This window comes from Arachis stenosperma, chromosome 4, assembly GCF_014773155.1.
Source record: "Arachis stenosperma cultivar V10309 chromosome 4, arast.V10309.gnm1.PFL2, whole genome shotgun sequence".
NCBI lineage: Eukaryota > Viridiplantae > Streptophyta > Magnoliopsida > Fabales > Fabaceae > Arachis > Arachis stenosperma.
In genome coordinates this window covers 143,388,717-143,407,129 of record NC_080380.1, presented here as the reverse complement: position 1 = coordinate 143,407,129, position 18,413 = coordinate 143,388,717, and positions in this window count along the sequence as shown.

Below are 18,413 nucleotides of genomic sequence, written 5' to 3'. Positions count from 1 at the left end.
TTATTAAATGATATAAATGAAGTAAATTATGGAAAGTTTTAGCTAATTATGGCTGAAAATTTTTTGTTATAAAACTTTTTCCTAATAGATATTATGACTATTTGATATTCAAAGTCAAAACGTACGCCTAAAGATAGTAATAGAGTAAATACCCATAGTCGTCCTTGAGATTTGCGTAAATACTCAATCTAATCTGCAAGATCCCGATTTCTTTATTGAAGAGCTCTGAGCACTCAAAATGGTCCATGGCCATATTTCAGGTGATGAGTCATCATCGAAGCGCTGACGTGGCCTCGGATTACCACGTTGGAGGGGTCCAACGGCTAGCTGAGCTGGCTAATTTCCAATTTGTACCCATGTTGGTCCCTCATATTATATGTAACCCTAAATCTCCAAATTTTCATACAGTTCATCTCCTCTTCGTCTTCATCTCTTTTTCTTCTTTTTCATACACTGCTTGTTGTTCATACTCTTCCATCTAGGGCCGCTACTCATGTCGATGATGGATGGTGGTAGCACTGCAGGTGAAAGCTCTGTTCATACTCTTTACCACTAATGTTTCCACCTCGATGAACTTGGTTGATGATGGGCAATTACAATCTTTATAAGCTGTTTTAGTTCAAACCAAAGCTGGCCGTAATACATCTTGTTTTAGTGTTTCAGTAAATTAAAAATTCTTCTTCTGTAGTAAAAGTTGTAAGTACAAATAGCCTAAAAAATTGTAGCAAAAAATCACGAAAAAAATTAAGCAAAAGCTTAGGTGTTACATATGTAAAGAGAATGAAGCTTGAACTACACATTGTGATCTTCGGGAATGAAGCTTGATGTTCACCACCTTCCCAGCCATCTGTAGCATCATCATAAACAGAACAATGCCATAGTTAAAGGAGAACAATGCCATTTAGTTCCGAAAAAAAGCAGTCTAGAAATACTGAGGGTCAAGCATATCGGAAAATGACAAAATAGAAAGTAACAAACCATTCTCCAAACCAAGTCTTCAGGACCCAATGGTTGAGCTGGACTAGAATACAGGAAATGCCTTGAGTACTGGAAAATAAAATAAAAGCAATTAATGCCAAATAGGAATGCAAGACAATGAACTAAATATCAATTTTAGAAAAATAACAAATATGCAGGGTGATTAGTGGTTATATTGCACGGGGCATAAATTATGCTTAAACTTGCCATTGGCAATGGGAAACAATAGAAAATTTTTGCAAGTTTTCAGCAGCAAAAGACTGTACATAACCCAGAACATAAACCTTGGAAATATTTTGTTGCATTTCTTTTATACGAGCAGCACTAATGCCTTTCAAAAAATTTAGAAGCCAACCTCGCCTCACAGCATCAAAGGAAGAGACAAACAAGGCTATCTGCATGTGTGGCAAAAATGTCAACCTCTTAGCACTTTCCACCAAAAAATAAAAATAAAACATAAAGCTACAATTTAGTTAAGTTGGCATAGAAGAATGCAGCCAGATCCACAAGAAATCACAGTGGCAATTGCCTGCATAGCAAGACATATACTTCTCTATGGAACAACTTTATGGTGTATTTGAAAAGCACTAGGTGAACCTAAAGCAGTTTCCATTGGGTGTGCATAGAGGTTTTGGTAAAATGAAGGAGAAAAATCCTGAGATAACGTGCATTCTGTGCTACTCTTTAGTGCCTTTGGCTGCAACAGAATGCTTGCACCTTTAAGTGCCTCCCTGCACTGAAATCTCTTGGGGATTGGATTATGATTTTATTTTCTGTTCAGTGTTATGCCGATAGGTCTAGATCACCTAAACAGGTCTTGTTGTCCAAAGAATATACTATAATCCCTTCTGCATTATTTTTGAAGTCATCCCCATGATGAAACATGATGTCCAACTTCTCTTCCATCTGCAAGAAATTTTAAATTTTCACTTAATACGAACAGAATTTGAAAGCCTACTAATGCATTAAAAAAATCACCACAAGAAAACATATTTTTCCAATCCTGCATACATCTCCCTGTTTCATCCCTGTTTCATTCGGGTTAAATAGAGCAACCCCACAAACCCCAACCAGCCTTCAAACCCTAGACACTACAATGACACCAAAACTCCCGAACCTCAACTACACTACAACTTGCATATCATCAACCAACACTGTATTGAAAATGCAAAGTAAAAAAAAAAGGAAGGTTACCTTGAGTCTCATCGCAAAGTCAGAACCTCGTGCTTCTCGTGAAGGAGGGGAAGAACGATAAAAACTTTTGGTTGGATTACTTCTTCTCTCAAATTTTTCAAGCCAGCGAATATAACCCTACGGCTACGTCATTGATGGGGAGATGAAGAAGAAGTCAAAGGGTGGAAGAAGAAGAGACGAGTGAAGTGAGTGTTTGTGTTGGGAGAGAAAACTGTTTTTCATACTAAATAACATCTAAACGGCGTCGTTTTTGGCTATCAAGGGCACCAAACCAAAACGACGACGTTGTGGACCCCTCCCACGTGGCAATCCGAGGCCACGTCAGCGCTCCGGTGATGACTCATCACCTGAAATATGGCCAGGGACCACTTTGAGTGCTCGGAGCTCTATCTGAAGGACTACAATGGAGAAATCGGGATATTGAGGATTGGATTGAGTATTTACACGAATATCAAGGACGACTATAGGTATTTACCCGATAGTAATAAGTAATATTTGATGCACCTTGTTTTTTCACTTGTGTAAAACAAGTTTCCCATCAAGGTTGCTTATTGTTTTGACTTTCGAAACAGGGGAAAAAACTAAAAAAAATATTAAGAATAACAGACAAATTCAAGTTATAAATTACTAAACTACTCTTCCATTTTAATCTATGACAATAATAAAAAAAATTTGTGATTCACAAATTCAACCCAACATAATATATAAATTCAGTTACAATTTTAGTCTTTATAAGATATAAAGACTAAAATTGTAACTGAATTTATGAATTCTGTTGGACTGAATTTATGAGTCACGAGACTTTTATATTATTGTCATGGAGTAAGATGAGAATTTTTTTTAATATTGGGTCGGTATTGGGGTAATCCATCAAAATGTCTAAAAAATTGTATTTAACATTGTTGTGGACCCCTCCCACGTGGCAATCCGAGGCTACGTCAACGTTTCGGTGATGACTCATCACCTAAAATATGGCTAGGGACCACTTTGAGTGCTCGGAACTCTATTTAGAGGACTACAATGGAGAAATCGGAATTTTGAGGATTAGATTGAGTATTTACGCGAATATCAAAGACGACTATGAGTATTTACTCGATAGTAATAAGTAATATTTGATGCACCTTGTTTTTTCACTTGTGTAAAACAAGTTTTCCATCAAGGTTGCTTATTGTTTTGACTTTCGAAACAGGGGAAAAAACTAAAAAAAAATTAAGAATAACAGACAAATTCAAGTTATAAATTATTAAACTACTCTTCCATTTTAATCTATGACAATAATAAAAAAATTTTGTGATTCACAAATTCAACCCAACAAAATATATAAATTCAGTTACAATTTTAGTCTTTATAAGATATAAAGACTAAAATTGTAACTGAATTTATGAATTCTGTTAGACTGAATTTATGAATCACGATACTTCTTTATTATTGTCATGAAGTAAGATGAGAATTTTTTTTAATATTGAGTCGATATTGGTGTAATCTATCAAAATGTCTAAAAAATTGTATTTGACATTGTTGTGGAAATATACAAAACGTCATTGCCGTTTTCAACTTTTTTAATTAAAAAATAAAAAACATCAAAACATTAATGACGTTTTCCTATTTCCAATTTAAAAAAAATTACCCCATACAAAACGGTTCTGCCATTTTGTGAAAAATATATATTTTTTATTTTTTAAATAAAAATGATATTGCCGTTTTATATTTAACAAATTAAAAAATTATTTTTATATACAAAACGTCATCAATGTTTTGTGTCTTTTAAAATGTAAAAAATTATTCCATACAAGAATAAAACTCACATACACTAAAATATTGGGACACATCATACAATTTGTTCTAATATAAAAAAAATCAGCCGTAAAATGAAAGAGTAGTTTAATATAAATTTCATATATTTTACATATTTCTTTAATATATTTATATGAGATTTCTTCCATATAGTATTTACATAGTATTTGAACACATGATATTCTATATGCACATTCAATCATTGGCAATTTATATATTATCATACGAGGAATATGAACCAAATCAATAATATTATTCACATAAAAAGAATACATGTTGATATTTATATAAAATGCGATTATTATTATTATTAATTAATTAATTATATTTACAAATTACTTTTCAATTAATAAAATAAAAAGAATACAGGTTGATTATTGAAAAAATATTAATATCAAAATGGTGTTTGTTATAAGAATGTATGCAAAGTAAAATTGTAAACAGATTACTTAGTTAAGCATTATATAATTAGTGAACTACTTAAGAGATAAATAGTAACTTAGTTACTTGTCTATATGAAAGTTGTTTGCATAAACTCTTTTCCCACTTGCCCCCAACCAAAAAATAGAAATAAAAAATGTGTCTTCACTTCACACTAATATATTATGCTTTTGTTGCCATATTTCTAAACCACTCTTACTCTCCTTTATGCGATAATGATGGTTTGCATGAACTTGTTCTGAATTCTTCAATGCAATTTTGGAATTGTGGCTCTTTCAGAATTTGTTTCCTCCTACAATTGTAAATGGGCATTATTAGAGCCATTTATTTGACACAGTTGTATAAGGTTAGAAATTAGTAGTTTTTTGTTTACTAAATTCCAAATCCTTATGGCATCTACAACCAATTTTAGTACTTTCATTTGATATTTTGATCCTGAATTTCTTGGTGCTGAAATCATATACCTTTTAAATCATATTACTTGATAAGTCCCCTGCACTTCTCGAGTGAAGTTTAATTGTGATAGCTTGGTTTATAACAAACAATAACAAAGTATTATTCTATCAACTGGGTAGATTACATAACTCAAATGACGTTATTAAATTTTATAATATATTATGTCTATAATAAAATTGTTTACATATAAATCTTTTTTCATTATTTTGTATACAATTTTCTTAAATTTTCATTTATTTTTTACTATTTATCTATCTCTCATTTGATCTACTCTTCTCACTAAATGTTATGATAATCTTTTTTCATAATTTTATTTACAAAAATAAGTTATATTTTTTGCAAAATATAATATTAGTAGTAAAAATGAAAATTTTCATTCAAGTTTTGTTGCTGATTTGGGTTGTTGAATTAAATGGTGGTAAAAGTGGCAAAGCTTGGTTTAATGAGCCTTTCATGAACTCAATCTTATTTGGACTTTGAAAACATGTTTTGTAAAACTTTATTTTGTGTTTTTAACTCATGGCACTAAAATTCAGTCTATTAATAATAAAAGTGCATTCTCTTGTTAGCATTTAAAAAAATACGAAATCAAGGCATAATAGTAAATTTTTTTACCAAAAAAGTTTTTTTCTCTCTCGGTTGTTGTGTACGTAAGATACTACTATGGCGTCGTCGTCATCTGGTGATGGTAGAGAACGAGGGAGGTTCAATCCTCTGCGGAAAAGGCAGACATCCTACGCAAGAAGAATGTTTTGATGCACACCCAGCAACTAAGAGAACAGTAGAGGAAAATGAACATAGTCAAGAAGCTCCGATAGTGAAAAAATCATATATGAGTATCACGAAAGGACCCGACTTTGTCTGAGTCAGACTCTGAGGATGAGGAGGAGCTGATGGAGGACGGTGAGAACTCGGATGAAGAGTCTAAATATGAATAATCAAATATAAGAGAAACCACTAGGAAGTGAGGTGTAGAAGGACAGACGTCTACTACCGAGGAGAAAGATCATCTGAGATGAGGTTAGATGCCTTAATCTCATTTTGAATAGGGCAGAACAGAATAATCTGAATAAGTTCTGGAACCTTACCCTGATCGTTAAGCTGTTAGGAAAAAGAATTAGGTATGGAGTTTTGAAGAAGAGGCTAGACTCCAGAGAAATACAATGGATGACAGTGTAGAAATTTAGAAGGGGTAGAAAGATAAATTCGAGAAAGAAGAACGTAGAGAAAAATAGCCATGAGAAAATTGATCAAGATTCAACATACTTCAGGGAAGTGAGGGAAACGCTCCCCAAAGGAACCATACGATGAATGATCAAATAGATAGTAGCGAGGACATGATAGAAAAAAGAAGCTTCCTTACTAGTAGTCAAATGAGGAGAAAATGTGGTAAGATGATAGTGGAGAGTGCAGACACATGCAATTCACAAAATACCGTAACCCATGTGCTAGAGACACATACAGATAATCATGGGGGGTATCAAGATGAATCATTTTGCATGTAGTAATGGAGAGACATTAAAGAAAAAAAGTTAAAAGTTCAAATCATTGAAAGGGGGATTAGTGAGGAGACACAGATGATGGAGGAAAGTGAGGAGCAGGAGAAAGAAATGGAGGGAATGATTGTGAGTGGGGGTAATGCGGACCCGAAGCCTCCAGACATAGTTCCACACTTGGGCCCTTGGAAGCAAATAGACCCAGTGGGATAGAGGACCAGCCATGAGAATTTGGGCTCAAGATCAAAGAAAGTTGGTGATATATGTCTAGATCTTCATGAGGGAGGTAATGTAATCCAAGTTTAGGATTTTTATCATTAGATTTTAATGATTAATTTCTCATAGAATGTTAGAAGGGTTGCTAGACTTTTTTTCAGTAAATTCTGTAAAACATATTTAAAAATTTATAAACTTGATATTGTTGCTTTGCAAGAGACTAAATATAGTGGTAATAATGCAAAGAGAGTTATAAATAATTTAAAGTTTAAAAATTCTATTTTGGTGGAAATAAGGGAGTTTAGTAGTGAAATTTGGGTCATGTGGAATAGAGATGATATTGGTCTAAGGTCCCTTCAAATCCTTGATCAATTTATTTATCTTAAAGTTGAAGAGCATAAAAGGGAGGCCTGTGTATTGATGATTGTGTATGGAAGTTCTAGGGAGCATGAGAGAAAAGCAGCATTAGAGAAGATGCTAAATTTTCAAACCATCAGGAGTGATTTTTGGATGATGGTAAGAGATTTTAACGTTATAGTTCACCCGAGAGAGAAGAAAGGTGGAACACCTGCAAGTGCTCAAAACTGTTCTGATTTTGTGAACTAGATTTATCAATGCCTATTTGAGAACGATCATTCAGGAAAAAAAGTTTAGAAAGGAGAATTTCAACTATATTGTAGAATACATTAACTCTAAATTGCAAGATGGAAATCCAAATGCTTGTCCATGGCGAGGTTCACTTTAGCTCAATGGGTCATTGGATCGATGGCTTTATATCCTATGCAATATCTCAATATGCTTAAAAGAATTTGCATGCTGATTGAAAAATTCCAAAAAAAAAATTATATCTGGGGCTATTCGAATTTGGAAAGGAAAATTCATCTCATTGGTTAGAAGAAGTTTGTCGTTTCTGAGAAATGGAGGAGGGATAAGGCCTAAGAGAGTTAAAAAAAATTCAATGAGGCTTTTATTATCAAGAGAGGATGGAACCTAATTTGCCACAATGATGCTCTTTGGGCTTACATTTTATTGGAGAAATACAGAAGAAATCATAACATTCTTTAGAATCTTGTATGAAAATCAAGAAATTCACCCTTTGAAAGAGACAATTATCTATTTGGAGTATCATTGTTGAGAATGTGGGGTATATAATGGGAGATGAAAAAAGCATTAATTTTTGGAGTGATAAATAGTTGGATCAGGACTTATGTTTGAAAAATCTAATGATTGAGCTAGAATATTTGATGAAAACGATGGGAGACTATGTCACAGAGAATGAGAGATGGAATATCTGTTGGGTTGCCATGGGGAGCTCTCAACCATCGATGAGATTTCGGGGAGGAATCAAGTGAGATAACATAAGATGAGAAGACACCACATCCAACTCAAAACCTTAAACTAGTAAATTAATGGGTCTCTCATCTTATAAACTCTTCACTCTTCCTTGCTTTTTTTGATGTGGGACTAACTTCCTCCACAACGAGTATTCGTCCATCACACTGCCGTCCCTCAAGTGTGAGCCTCCACATCAAGCATCAATTCCCCCTCTTTCTCTAGCTCCTCCACCACGAGTATTCGTCCATTATACCGCTGCAACACACTACGAGACACACCGTCTTGGACCACCTTTTGCCATGAGACTTTTGATGCTTCACCTTGAATACTCCTTAAACAAGACCGATTAAACCATCGGCTCTGATACCACTTGTTGGACTGCCGTGGGGAGCTCTCGACTATCAGAGAGATTTTGGGGAGGAATCGAATGAGATAACATAAGATGAGAAGACACCACATCCAACTCAAAACCTTAAGGTAGTAAGTGATGATTGGATTTTTGACGGTTTAGAATTTCACTAATGAAATCTCGTTGTAAAGTATAGTTTCTAAACCAAACAATAATCCTTTCATACAAAAAGTTGTTTGTCACTAAAACAAACCCCTAAATTTATAAACCGAAGTATTGGACCTCGGGTCGTTCTCCCTAGGAATTACAATAAAGTGTCTTGTTATTGGTTAGGAATGTGTTTTGGGGTTTTGATAAGAGGCATGAAAGATAAATGGCAAGAAAGTAAACTAAGGCCTAAAAAGGTCTTGGTAAGGATCGGTGGTCAAGGATCTCTATCCTAATCACTAACCACAATATGAGAATTGGCAAGGATTAATCTCATTAAATCATCCTCTAACTAGTAGTAAAGGAAAGTCAAATGAGGTATATCAATCCTAGTCCATAAGTCCTAACTCTCCACTAATTCAATTAGTGAGAACTAGAGTCAATGGCTCCCAATCATCAATCATTTGGACATTAGTAACTCAAGAGGTCCTAAGTTACCTTTCCAAGCCAAGAGTATAAAATCCTACTCTAAAATCCAACTAAGCATTTCATCAAACACTTGGAAGGCATAAAAGGAAAACATAGTAAATCAACAACAAGAACAAAATCTAACAACAATTATTGAAAGGAATTAACAACACAAATCAAAAGGAACACAATTATTATGATTTACCTTGAATTGAATTGAAAGAGAAAGGAAGGAACAAAAGTGGATCTACAACAAAGTATAAGAACAATATAAAGGAAATTACAACAAAAGAATAGACGAAGATGAATGTAACAACAAGGAATTAAGAGGATAGAAGTAGAAGAAAGCAAAGATTAAAACCTAGATCTAAGAACTAATCCTAATCCTAATCCTAGAGAGAAGTGAGAGCTTCTCTCTCTAGAAACTACTTCTAAAACTAATCCTAATGTGTGTGTAATGAATGGAATTCCCTTTTCTCTTCAATCCTTGGCTTTAAATAGCATCTTTGGTGCCAAAGTTGGTTGCAATTGGGCCCCACAACCCTCCAGAATTCGTTGGCCACGTTTTCATTAAAAAAATCATAAACCAACACCGACGCGTACGCGCACAGCACGCGTACGCGTCCATGGGGTGATTCGCAGGTGCGCGCAAGCGCTAGGTGCGTGCGCGCGTCCATGGGCGAGTTCAACTTCTTTGACTTTTCATGATTTCTCCACTTTGCATGCTTTCCTCCTCACTCCTTGATCCATTCCTACCCTTTTCAATCTGAAATCACTAATAAACATATCAAGGCATCTAGTGGAATCAAAGGGAGATTAAAACCATCAAATTAAGGGTCTAAAAGCATGTTTTCACATCTAAGCACAAATAAGGAGACAATCACAAAACCATGCTATTTCAATGGATAAATGAGGGTAAAAGGTATTAAAATCTCTTAGAATCAATGCAAGATAAACCGTCAAAATGGGGTTTGTCAGTAAGTTAATGGGTATCTCATCTTATAAACTTTTCACTTTTCCTTGCTTTCTTTTATGTGGGACTAACTTCATACACTCCTCACACTTGCAACATTAACAATATCATGGCCCTTAACTATTTACTGCTTGATCATGCGATGGAGAAGATTGATAAATTTATGGCCTCTTTGCCTGAGGAGGGAAACGATCATCTCTATCAGAAGTCGAATTCCAAAGGAGATTTCTCAGGGAAGAATACTTATCATCTCTTAGTCAATCATATTTTTCAGGAAGATAAGGTGTGAAGTTTAATCTGGGAGTGGAATGGAACGAGTTACAATGTATCAAGGTCTTTATTTAGTAGCTAAATCATAATAGTATCATGACAGCCTCGAGAAAAGCTAGTTAGGGTTAGGGTGCTAATACTGATTGCCTTGGCTGTAATGGAGGCTTGAAAACCCCTTTCATGTTATTTGGGATTGCCCACGAGCCTCTCAAGTGTGAATAAATTTTATTAATTTACGGGTAATGAATACTTTTTTTTAGCTTAGACATTAAAGACTAGATCAATCTAAACCTCTAGAAGAGCTTGGTAGTGGGCAAAGACAGAATTGAAGAGATGTATTCATGGTTACTGCTCGGCACATTTGAAAATTCAAAAACAGTTATTATGTACATTCTAATAGCAATCCTTCGTTAAGAGGCCAACTGCACCAGAGCAACAATCTAGTAGCTGAGATAAGGACATTCGGGGAAGAGGGATAAGGACCTTCGGGGAGGAGGGAGTGTTAGCCAACAACCATTAAGTGCAGGGGGTTACTTGGAAACCATCCCTAGTGGTTGATTAAAATTAAATACGGATAGAGCTTCTTGAAAAAATCCAGGTCTAGCGAATAAAGTAGAGGCCACCTAAGGATGAGAAAGGGCGATAGGTGTATAGTTTTGCCTTAAAGTTTTTACGTTGTCTCTTGTCTAATATAGTTTATTAATATCTATTTTGTAGGGGTGAAAATTACCGAACCGAACCGAAAATTACCGCAGAACCGAACCGAATTTTACAACAACCGATCAGAAAACCGAAAAAATCGGGTTTTTTTGGTTTTTTTCGAAGTAAACCGATCGGTTCAGTTCGGTTTTCGGTTGACTCAGAAGAAACCGAACCGAAAAATGAGGGTTCAATGGTGTGTTTTTACTAAGTTGCCCTTTAACCTAGGTATAAAAGGGCAACTTCACACACAACCCTAGCCTTCTTCCTCTCTTTTATGCGAAATTACAATCCGGAGCCCTAGCTTTCTTCCTCTGTTGCTGTTCTTCTCTTCCACGGTTCCACACTTCCACCTTCGATTCCACCATGCTCGAGAGAAGGAGACCCTGAAGGAGAACCCTAGCTTCTCTTCCTCTCTTCTTCTCTTCAGTCATCGCCGTCGCAGGGTCGCCGTCGCTGGGTCGCCGTCACTGCCTCGCTGGGTCGCCGTCGCCGAGGAGCAATCCATTCACCGAGAAGCAGTCCTGTCACCGAGCAGCAGTCCAGTCGCCAAAAAAGACTCCAGTGGCCGTCGCAGTCCAACTCGAGCGCCGAGCAGCACTCCTGTCACCAAGCCATCTCCTGCAGAAAGCAACTCCACAATGTCTTCTTCGGAGGTTAGAAATTCTGAACAATTATTTTTAGAGATTCTGTTTAGTGATATTGTGCTTGATTTAACCTGAACAATTGTTTTTACAAATTCTGTTTGTGGTTATGATTTTTAGAAATTCTGTTTGTGCCTTTGTGGTTATGTTTTTTTAGAAATTCTGAATTTTGCTTCCTCTTTTTTGCTTCTTAACTTTTAGCTGATAATGAATTTGTTGTTGCTTCTGCTATAAGTGAATCTTTGCAGTGCATTATTGAATTGTAGCTGCTATAAGTGTTGTTGTTGCTTCTAATTTAGCTATTTATTGTTGTTGCTGCTGCTGATAATTTTATTTATACCAATTCCTATGAATCTGAACTTGTTCTAAAGGTTAAACTATGTATGCTTGTTAAAGAAAATTGGATTATGCATTGATAATAGAGCTAAGAAGTAGTATATTTGGAACATTAGGCAAGAAAAGAAACAAAAAATCATTGGATTATTTTGCACTAGCTAGTGTCAGCATAAGTTTTTGTATTGTATGATTATCATTGAAGCACGTTTTCTGGTGTAAAGCCAAAAAGTTGTACAAAATTTTGATTCATTCTATAGATGGTGTTATGGTAATTGAGTATGATCAAGTTTTGCTGTTAATAGTGATTTCCAATATGAGATAATTAATAGTGTAAGGGTGTTGCAGGGAAGTTCAGACCCAAAAAGGGTGCTGTTATTCTGAATTTATGGACCACCTTAACACTAGTACTATTTTTGATTGATTTGAGAAAAGGTTTTGGCTTGTATTGAAAGGTAAGTTATCCAATATTAGAAGCAGAAACAAAAAATGACTAGTCTTAGAACTTAGAAGTGATGAGTTGTCATACATGAAGGTGAAAGTTGCTGAAGGTTTTTTTGTTTTTATTTTTAACTGTGTGACAAGAAACACATCACTTGCTTGTGAAGCAAAGATCTCTCGGCCAATGCAAAGGTTTTAAAGTGTGACCATAGAATGTTTTGTGGTCATGGCTTTTGCTTTTGGGGACTTTCAAGAATGCACCTTCATTTAGTTTTTTTACTTTTTATTTTATGTATATTATTTTAATCTCTTCATATTTATATATATGTATGTATATATTGAATCATTTCAACATCTGCATTCTTCACCCTCTCTCACACAAACATTATTATCACCGAGCATTATTTTTTGGGTGGTCTGTTAGAGCTGTTAATGAATTTAAATTCTGTTGATTATATGGCAGTTGGTGACTGTTAATGATGCTTGTTTTGTTGGACTGTTAGAGCTGTTAATGATGCTTGTTTTGGTGGTCTGTTAGAGCTGTTAATGATGCTTGTTTTGGTGGTCTGTTAGAGCTGTTAATGAATTTAAATTCTGTTTATATATATATGCAGCCAACAAGCAATGAGGTGCCCAGTGAGCGGACGCCTGAAGTTGGGGGTGAAATTGTTGAGTCCGCGGTACGTTCTTCAACGGACAGCGGCGTGCTTCCCCTAGTCGTATGAATAGGTTCAAAAACTTCATTAAGGAAGCTAGGATACAAGACAAGTGTACTGTCCAACTCGATGTTCCCACTAGATGGAACTCTACATACACCATGCTTGAAAGTGGTTTGAAGTTTCAAAAGGCGTTCAAGAGGCTAGGGGAGAGAGATACAGAATATGCTCTAATGCAAGGTGGTATTCCGAGGAATATTGATTGGGACAATGCAAAACACTTTATGGAATTCTTGAAAATTTTTCATGATGTTACAAAGAGTGTGTCTGGTAGTTTGCTTGTGACTTCTTCTCAATATTTTCATGAGTTTTGTAAGATTTTGCGTGTGTTCAAAGCTTCTTGTGGTAGTCGAGATCCATTACTTGGGAATATGGCTGAGAGGATGAAGCTTAAGTATGACAAGTACTGGGGTAACATTAAAAATATCAACATGATGATTTTTGTTGCTGTGATTCTTGATCCTAGATACAAGTTGAAGTTTGTCAACTTTAGCTTTGAAAAGCTATATGATAAGGATGATGCTGATTTTTTGGGTGCAAAAGTGAAAGAAACCTTCTCCAAGATGTTTGAATGCTATATGAATGCAAATAATGGGGGAAGATCTTTTACTTCAACAACAATGGATGGTGCATCAGATGTGGGAGTACCTGATGGCGACATGGCTGGTGATTTTTTTAAGGAGGTGCATTTTCATGAAATCATCAACAAGAATGAGGTGGATTTGTATTTGATGGATGGTTTAGAGAAGCCTGGTGATCAAAATACTTTTGACATATTGAATTGGTGGAAGGTAAATTCTAGCAAGTATCCTATCTTATCCCAAATAGCTAGAGATGTCTTAGCAATGCCGGTCTCAACTGTTGCTTCAGAATCAGCTTTTAGCACTGGTGGAAGAGTGCTTAACAACTATAGGAGTTCTTTAACTCCAAAGACAGTTGAGGCATTGATATGCACACAAAATTGACTTCGTGCTTCTCCAATGACAACTGATTTTGAGGAGCTTATTGAAGAGTTTGAGAAACTTGAATTAGGTATGCAAAAAAGAAATTTGTAGTTCCTTTCATGGTTTATGTTTATAATCTATAATCTATATTATATTTATAATCTATATTGATTTTTTTGTTTTATTTTTGTAGAAATTGCACCAACCGGAGAAGATGAGGATGAGTCTGGTGTGGATTCAGATTAAGCATGCTGGTTGATTGGCTGTTTGGTTTTTATTTGTTTTAAAGTGACTGTTGTGGTTTAAAGTGTGTTTATTTTTGTTGTTTTGCTGGACATTTTTAATTACCTTTGTTTTATATTTAATTAAGTTGAATTTGTACTGGATTTGGATGTGATATACTCTTGTTATTCTGGTTTATTGAAGGTTTTAAATTTTATTTTATGATATTTTAAATTCTGTTTATTAGGTATAAAAAAACCGAAAAAACCGACCGAACCAAACCGCTGTTGGTTCGGTTCGGTTCGGTTCGGTTGTCTAGAGAGTAACCAACCGAATGGTTGATATCAGCATTCAACCGATCAGGTTAGTTCAGTTTGTTTTCGGTCCAAAACCGAACCAAACCGAACCGATTACACCCCTACTATTTTGGTTGAAATTTAGTTGTAAAAATTCTCATGTATATAAAGAAAATAAATAAGATTATAAATATCATGAAGCTTTGGTCTAGCGGATATTTTATCAATTTTCTTCATCATGGAGTAATGATTTTATTTTTTTTTTCAAAAAGTATTATGAAGTTAATTTTTTAATTTTAACTGAAAATTTAAGCGATGAATAAGGTTGGCAACACAATCACATATGCAAGTATCCAATTCAATCAAACCCTCAATATATGATATGAATATGCATAAATAAACACTTAATATTTGAATTCAATTTTTTGTTTTTTTATATAAATACTTAGTATTATCAAGATATATAGTAATTCAATTTGCTAGTCATTATTGAATAATATTTGATGTTATAAAATATAAAAAGACTAAATATTGTGTTTGAGTGAAGTTAAATTAGTTTTTATGGGTTGAATCTGATAGAATTCGGTTGAAAGATTTTAAAAGCAAATAAGGTCCAAATTAATAAGTTTATATTTTTGAATAAAATTAGGGTGGAATTTAAACCTATTTTATCTTATTCATTATCGTCTCTAGCAATAAATAGATTAAACATTGTGTTATAAGTAGCCAATATACTAAAAATTGAATGGAGTGCTAAATTCTTTGATCAAAGTAAGTCATGAAATTAGGTTTTTATACCTTTTTTCTTCGAACTAGTTGAATGATAATTCATGTAGAAGGTTGTCTTTATTTAAAATTGTGTAGTTTTTTTTTTTTAGTAAACACTTAAATTGGTACTTAATCAATTTTAGATTGAACACTTTAATTCTCAATAAATTTTTATTCTCTAAAAGTCTTTAAAAATTAGTTTTGTCAGATAGATTGGTCCATTTATCATTTTTAATCAAGTTTTTAATATGTATAGTGGACAAATAAATTCCTAACAAATTTTATTATAAAATAACTAGCTTATAAAACGACAAATTAGTCTCTTTTACAATGACACAGAGACCAATGTGTTCGACGGAAGTAATTTTTGAGAACTTTTATGCTGCACTTGTTTATAGGCGCGGGACATTGAAACAAGATTTAGAGACACAAAATCATATTTGACAAATAAGATATAGATAGAAACATTATATCAAGAGACATAGAATTAATGTATTTTGTGTCATTCTTAATAATAATAATAATAATAAATACAGAAACACTAACAAGAGACACAACTTATTTTTTAATTTTTCTTTTATTATTTTTATCAAATTTTTATAATTATATTTTTTATCATCATATTTCTTCCTCCTAAATTTTTTGTATAGAAAAAATAAAAATAAATTAAACTTTCATAATTTGTTTAAATTTATCACTAAATAAAATATAAAAATACTAATTTTTGTGTCTTTACTTTTTGTGTATTATTCTCAATATCTTATTTTATCTTATTATTAGAACCAAACACAAAGAATAAATATTTGTGAAAATTTAAAATGTTCGATTTAAAATTTTTTAGAGATCAATTTAGGTATTTATTTTTTTATTTGAACTTTTTACGATTTATTATATTTATATCAAAATGAAATATTTGTTGTGCTAATAATGAAGTGGAGGATGTTTTTACACTATTTTTTTATTTTGATATTGGGAGAAACATGGAGTATAAATGGGCTATGGGAGTGTAGAGGGCTTCACGAGACTGTGACGGTTGTGATTAAAAAATCGGACGGTCCGATTTGGAGCACAGTAATCAAATGGTCCAATTAGAGGCTTGGTAGATACACAAGTCGGACCGTTCGATTTGCGCACCCCCAGCCACGCGTCAAACATGTATGCACCCCAGCCCCTCCTGCTTGTATATACTCTCATCTGTATACCCCAGCCCCTCCTTTCACTTTCGTTCGAACCCTCCTTCATTCTCCAACTCCACCTTTACTTTCACTCTCCATTGATGAAATCAGACCTTTGAAAAAAAAATTGGATCACTAACCTTCAACAATGCCAAGAAGAAGGAGAATAAAAGACATAAATCATTTGGAACTTCACATTACTAATTATCTTGATCATTTTAATTATGTAAGTTTTTATTTTTAAATATTTTAATTTAATTAAAATAATAGTAATCATGTTAGAGATTAGTAGTTTATTATAGTGACAATGTTAGATATTAGTGTAGTAATAATTTTTAAATATTTTGATTTAATTAAAATAATAGTAATAATGTTAGAGATGAATAATAGTTTATTATGGTGATAATATTAGAGATTAGTGTAGTAATAATTTTTAAATATTTTGATTTAACTAAAATAATAGTGATAATGTTAAAAATTAGTAGTAATAAATTATAGAAATAATGTTAGAGATTAGTGTAGTAATAATTTTTATTAAGATTATGGATGTATGATAATAAATTAGTTATTGTTATTAATAGATTGTAGTAATAGTTTTTATTAGTAGGTATGATAATAAAATAATTAACATTAATTGTTATTAATAAATTTATTATAGTAATAATTTTTATTAAGATTATACATGTGATAATAAATTAATTATTATAAGTTGTTATTAATATAGTAATATTTTTTATTAAAATTATACGTGTGATAATAAATAAATTAATTAGTATTAATTGTTAGTAACAAATTTATTGTAGTAATATTTTCTATAAAGATCTAGGTATGATAATAAAATAATTATTATGAGTATAATATAGATATTTAATAAAGGATGATTTATTATTGTGTGTTGTTAGAATAGAATAGAATAGTTACTTAATTAATGTATTATTATTTTTATTATTATTATTATTACTAGTGCTATATAAATAGAAAATAAAGAATAAGAGTTGTTATTATAAAATAATTTGGTTTTAGACATTAGAATATGTAATTTTAATATATCTAAAAATAATTAGATTTATATTTAAGATCCGTTAAAGACTTATTGATAATTATTAGATTATAAAAAATATAGATGTAAATTTTTTGTAAAATAGAGTTAGTGTATTTTGAGTAGTTAATAATATAGTTGTTAACATAATTATGTTTTATTAGTTATGTGATAATAAAAATTTGATTCTGTTAAATTTAATTTGTTAATTAAATATGGTTATATTTGTTTAATGTGGTCTATGACTACATTTTGTAGGGTTCACGGGTGTTGCAATGTGAACACTACATGCCACCGGATCCGTACAATCAAATTGTGGAGGGACATTTTCGAAAGACTAGCTTTTATCACGTTTTCCTATTAAAGTTGTCCAATGTCAGTCGGCATTAGTTAATGCTCTGGTCGAGAGATGGCGCCTTGAAACTTATACATTTCATTTTCCAGTTGGTGAGTATGCTGTGACGCTGGAGGACGTGGGGATAATTCTTGGTCTTCTGACGAATGGTCTGCTAGTTACAGGATCGACACTCACTAGTTATGACACGTTAGAGGCTGAATGCTTGGATCAGTTTGGTGTTGCACCTAGGAAGACAGACTGTAGAGGAAGCTTCATCAAGTTGACATGGTTTCGAGGACTGAAAGATCGTTTAGTGTTGGCTGACGATATTCATATTCAGAGGTACGTGAAGTTCCACATAATGTCATTATTTGGGACCGTTATGTTTAGAGATAAGTCTCGAGCAGCGGTGCACTGAAAGTTTTTGCCGTTTTTCCATAATTTTGCTGGGATCATACAATTTAGTTGCGGATCAGTATGCCTGACACACTTGCAAGGAGATTGATGGTCCACTGACACTTTTGCTTACCTGGGCTTGGATCCGTCTACCATTTCTTGTGTTGATTCTTGGCAATCCTTGACTCTTTCCGATTGCAAACAGGTAAATATAATTACTATCTGCTTTGAAAATTTGTAGCACATTGTATTTTGAATTTGATTGATAAAAGTTAATTAACGAATT